Here is a 6,028-nt window from a genome sequence, read left to right on the forward strand (position 1 = left end):
ATCAAGTTTGCTCCCAGTGGAATTTTTTTTTCTCCAAACCCTTCATATTTTGCCCCAAAACATTCATATTTTGCCTCGAAACCTTCTTATTTTGCTCAAAAATCTTCAAACTTTGCTCAAAAAACTCTATATTTTGTTCCAAAACCTCCATTTTTGCCAAAAAAAAATCCCTACATTTAAAAAAAAAATATTTTGCCCCCGGTGAAAATAAAATCTGAGTCCGCCACTGCGCCGGCCAGCGTGAATATGAATCGATGCATTTGAAGTTTGTACATCGCCTTCCGAATACTAACAAAGCTAACTTTCAATTTCCCTTAATCTTTTAAAAAGGTCAATCTTGATATAAAATCACACGAGTAAGAACAAAAAACAAAAGAAAATGAATAGACACAGTTTAAAGGATAAGGGGGAGATGGGGGTTTAGATTATAATATAATGTGTAGATGATGAAGAAGAAACTTGTATCTGTAAATCTGAAAGAGATTTTTAAGAATTGAAAGAATTAATGGTAGTTTGAATTATCTAGGTTTTTCTTTTTTTAATTTGGGTTAAGGAACAAATTTTTGAGAGCGGTGTATAATGTGAGTAGCTCGAGGTGATTATCTATGGTGCAAGAATAAAAGACCAGCTATGGCCTATGGTGCAAGAAAAATAGTCCAGCTACATAATTCTATATCAGTTTTAGTTAATTAATTACTTTAATTATTACTTAATTACATCATAAATATATCCCTTAATCCATGCATAGTGTCACTTGTCCCTTGATCCATTTTCATGCTTTTGTAAAAGCTATTCCATGATATCATGTAGTTGGCCATTTATAAGTACATATAGAATAGATATGAAATAGTTCGCACATCTCAAATAGTGTCCCAACATTCTTTTCAAATTTGTCCTAAAATAATGCACATTATTAACAATCATCACCAACTATAAGAAGAGTTAAAAACCAATTCAGACGGAAAAGGACAGTACAGCCGAACACCAATGCTATAGAGTTAACCTTTGCTAATGCTACTATAGGCATATTACCACGTACTTGAACATATTTACTCGAAGAAGAAAGCACAAGAAGGAAAAACTATTCAAGTCACAACATTACAATTAGTTTGACTTATTTTCGACAGGTGCGTGAGTTCGACGCACAACCGTAAATTGCTTGTCCTCTCCCATCTTTCTTGGGATCTCGCTTTTTTCCCTAAAGTACTGATCAAACGCTTTTGGAAGAAACCTCGGTATCAAAAAGCCGAACAGATTGATTGAAAAATATGCTAGATTCGCCACAGCTAGAACCCGTCCGAACCAAAACCAAGCGACATCCTGCTCCAACAAAACATCAACATTAAATTCCTACATATACAGATGCACAAAATTATGAACTATACGCGGATGATGTCATGCTGACATCATCTATTTTGCTAAAATAAAAATTAAAAAGTCGTACCCCGCCGCAACACTCGTCAAATACTAAATATACAAATCGTTAAAGGACCTTTAATCTAAGGTATGAAAGGTTGCGATTTCAAGTCTAATTAGAGATGAAAAAACAATAAACATAACAAAGTTGTGTCTAAAATCAAACCGAAATTACCTTAACTTCAGCAACTGGTGAAAGGCTCTTGTTGACCCAAACATCTTGAACCCAATCCAAGATAACAAAGATTCGTCTAACCGTATACAACATCGGTACTAGAGCTCTCACAGGAGGCGAAAACAAAGACAAACCACTTATGACGTTTTCCGTCAGTATCTGACACGAAAGCAAGAACAAATGTGGTGTTGCTGATTGAAGCGAATGTTCGTCCCCTCTCGCAAAACCACCTAAAACGTAGGCTAACGGTAGAAACAACCCAATTATTGTCCTAAGACCACGTAAGCTCGAAAGAGTCGGTTTCCTTGCAATATTTCTTTGGAAGTAGTGGTACCGCCATCACCAGGAAACACGAGACGAGATAGAATGAGTAGGTACCCGGTTGTAAAGGCGGGAAAAACAAGGTCGAAAAGTGGGAGCAGACCACTAGCTGAGAAAACCATAATGAAAGCTACTAATTGGAGTTCGATTACACGTAGAGAACCCATAACACCGCCAACAGCCACCTGTTCTTGTTGGTGGTGGTGTTGGGTTTTCTGTTCGGTGGACATTGTAGATGCGGATGACGTTTCATCGGGCTCGGAGCGGGGACCCACTGCTAGCGATACACCCGACATTTTTGTGCTTTCGTTTAACTTTTTTGTTGGTGTAACGATTGAAGAAATTGATATGGTTTACTTGTGTGCCTTTTACAAAACATTCAGATGCTTACAATTACCCTGTGAAATTGATTATAAATTGTTACTAACATGTCATACGATTAAGTTATTAAAAATGTATGAACATGAAATTATGAAAAGCGATAACTGACTCTAGCTAGGCTAACTACTGATCTGCTTTTAACAACTAACTTCTCCAGTAACTATCAATTATTTCAAAGTGGTCCCTGTACTTTACAAGTTTGAGATGATGACAAATTTGATCCCTATTCATAAGCTCTTAAATTTTAGGGTTGCAATATATACAGAACCAATTTTTACAAATACACAACTAAATATGCTTTACAGTGTTGTACAGTACAACACTGTAAAACATGTTTGGTTGTGTATGTGTAAAAATTGGTTGCGAATATATCACTACCCTAAATTCTAACCTACACTCCTATGGTGGGACGTAGGAAGTAGAATATAAAATAGATTCTTTTTTCAAAAGTAGTAATACATCAAAGTTTAGCTAGTAGTCATCTAATAATAGCACAGTACAATATGTATTAATTTTAGATTATTAATTATTTAGGTTAGTATTAGTATGACCCAGTTGCATAAAAAATTTGATCCATTAGAATTTAACTAGGCATGGATCAATTGTTCTTACATTATTTTCTTCCTAAAACGTAATATCATCGAAAGGATTCGAAGATCAAATAAAATAAATCAAAACGAGTCCTAACAAAAAAACAACCTAAAAAAAGGTACAACTAAACAAACTTGAGTAAAAGAACTTACGCGTTTAACAACTTATAATATTCTACAGTAACACACTATTAACAATGTAAAGTGGTATTTGGTGCACTTTTCTCGTATATATAAATAGAATCCACAACATAATGATCAAATAAACAAATACAACTAGTTGAAATATCAATATAATAGAGATCTTACTTGTTTGTTCTTCAGAAAACAAAATCAGACTAATGATTTATGGGAAATGAAAACTAAGAGGAACATATAGGTGAGACGTGTGACATATATATTTAGCAAGTAAGCGTTTGGTGATGTTAAATAATTGACTAAAATAAGGGAAGAAACTACGTGGCCTTTATATAGCGCATTGTACACAAGGCATGCCTACTCATGTGACACGTGGAATTAATCATGGGATTTGTGCTTATCATTATGACATTATCTCTAGGTTCTCTTTCATGCAATAGACTATATGTATGGTTGGACTCTGCAGTGCATTGTTGTACAAGCTGCACTACCATATACAACAACGACAAAACCCAATATCACATAAGTGGTGTATGGAGAGGTGAGATGTAGACAATTCTTCCCCTATCCGAAAATAAAGACAAGTTATTTCTTCACTCAGAGTGAAACACTATCAAAAGTAGAGAAAGTCATCCCTCTCTCTATTTCATGGGTTTTAACTCCTGCCTGAAATTTAATTTAGGCTCTAAGAGTCAGTCAAGTCGCCAATAAATCGACGATTGTTGTCGACTCAATAGAGCCGTATCTTTAATTACTAGAAAACGTGTTATGTGAAGGAAGAGATGAGATTGGCTAACTACTCCCGCAACGTGATGTGCGCAAGGATAAAATTTAAGGATTAAAGGGCAACTTTGTGTGCAATGATGCACTTCACGGGAGTCAAACTCCTGACATTTCGATAAGAGAGACAGACCACTACTACATGAACTACACCACAAGATTAGTTTATATCAAAATACTAGTAGGTCTTTCGTTCTTCATTTTATTTTATTTGCATATCAAAATTATTACACTCTTCCGTTAATTTTATTATTCCGTTAAATCTTATCTTATTTAATAAGGGTAAAAGAATTGTTCCCCCCTCATATAAGCATCTGCATATGCTTGCTCCGTTGACTTTCTTTTCAAGAACTTTTATAAATCCTTCACTTTCTTCTGATGTTACCAATGAGATATTAAATATTCTTGACTAGACGATGGTCAACATCATCACCATCGTCCCTGGGCTTCTTTGGAGCTTTTTGCATGTTCATGTTCTCTCTCAATCGTTTTTTTATCTTCGACTTCTTAGGAATTTCATGGTGTTCATTATCCTGCCACCTTTTTGTCAGCATCATCAGGATGGGAAGAAGTATCAGCACCAGATCACTCGATTTAATCCAAAGCACATCGGGTGCTTGTTAATAATAATAACGTGTTGTATTTCCTTGCTTCACCAGTACAATATTACAAGCTATATATAGGCATAAAACCTAGCATCTATGAATGGGCTAGGCCCTATAATAATAATACATGAATAATACTAATGGGCTAAATACAGGCTAACAGCCCCCCGCAGTTGGAGCGGGAGTGCGTCGGGCGCTCAAACTGTAGCGAAAGTCATCAAACAATGCAAAAGGAAGACCTTTGGTGAAGATGTCCGCAAACTGATATCTGGACGGGACATGAAGAACCCGTACTTGACCCTGAGCAACAAGATCACGAACAAAATGAATGTCAATCTCAATGTGCTTCGTTCGTTGATGTTGAACCGGATTGTTGGAGAGGTAGACAGAGCTGACGTTATCACAATATACCAAAGTAGCTGAGGTGAGTGGACAGTGAAGCTCGCGGAGAAGGTTACGAATCCAGCATGTCTCAGCAACGGCATTGGCAACCCCACGATACTCTACTTCAGCACTGGAGCGAGAGGGAGTGAGTTGCCGCTTGGATGACCAGGAGAGAAGGTTGTTGCCGAGAAAAACACAGTAGCCTGATGTAGATCGACGAGTAGTGGGGCAACCTGCCCAATCGGCGTCAGAGTAAGCAACCAAAGAGGAAGGTGATGACACATATAACTGTAGTCCGAGATCAGTGGTTCCCTGAAGATATCGAATGATTCGTCTGAGTGCATGGAAGTGTTGCTCCCGAGGATCATGCATGAAGAGACAAATCTGCTGAACTGCATAAGAGATATCCGGTCTAGTGAATGTAAGATACTGTAATGCACCTGCAAGGCTCCGATAGAGAGTAGGATCCTTGACAGGAGGACCATGAGAAGTAAGCTTAGCACCCTGTTCAACTGGGGTCCTGCAGGGATGACATGAGGACATCCCAGCTCGCTCAATAATCTCAGTAGCGTACTGCGTCTGGGAGAGAAACATACCAGAAACACTACGGGTGGCATGGATCCCTAGAAAGTAGTTTAGGGGACCCAAATCAGTCATGGAGAACTCCTGATGTAAAGACGCGATAATCCGCTGTAATAAACCTGTGGATGACGCAGTCAAGATGATATCATCAACATATAAGAGTAGGTATGCAGTGTCGGAACCCTGGCGAAAAATAAAGAGAGATGTGTCACAACGGCTCTGGTGAAAGCCAAGTCGTTGAGCGTAACCTGCAAATCGCTGAAACCAAGCTCGGGGAGCCTGCTTAAGGCCATATAGGGACTTTTGCAATAAACTGACATGATCCGGGAATCTGCTGTCACGAAAACCCGGGGGCTGATGCATGTACACAGTCTCTGAGAGTTGCCCATGAAGGAAGGCGTTCTTGACATCTAGCTGATGAACCGGCCAGTGTCGAGAAACTGCCAAACTAAGGACAGTGCGAATCGATGCCAGTTTGACAACCGGACTAAAGGTCTCATCACAATCTATACCAACCTGCTGGCTGCGACCGTTAGCAACGAGTCGAGCCTTATATCTGCTCAAATTACCATCTGCGTTAAACTTGTGCTTAAAAAGCCACATGGAATGAACTATGTCCGTGTCCGATGGGCGAGGCACAAGTGTCCAAGTACCAT

The 6,028-nt window shown here is 38.5% G+C and overlaps 1 pseudogene; it reads right to left on the reverse strand.

The window, feature by feature from the left end:
* Window positions 1-967: 967 nt before the first annotated feature.
* On the reverse strand, window positions 968-2,208 carry LOC139861434 (uncharacterized; annotated as a pseudogene).
* Between the last annotated feature and the right edge of the window lie 3,820 nt (window positions 2,209-6,028).

The sequence above is a fragment of the Rutidosis leptorrhynchoides genome, chromosome 8 (assembly GCF_046630445.1).
Source record: "Rutidosis leptorrhynchoides isolate AG116_Rl617_1_P2 chromosome 8, CSIRO_AGI_Rlap_v1, whole genome shotgun sequence".
Taxonomy (NCBI): Eukaryota; Viridiplantae; Streptophyta; class Magnoliopsida; order Asterales; family Asteraceae; genus Rutidosis; species Rutidosis leptorrhynchoides.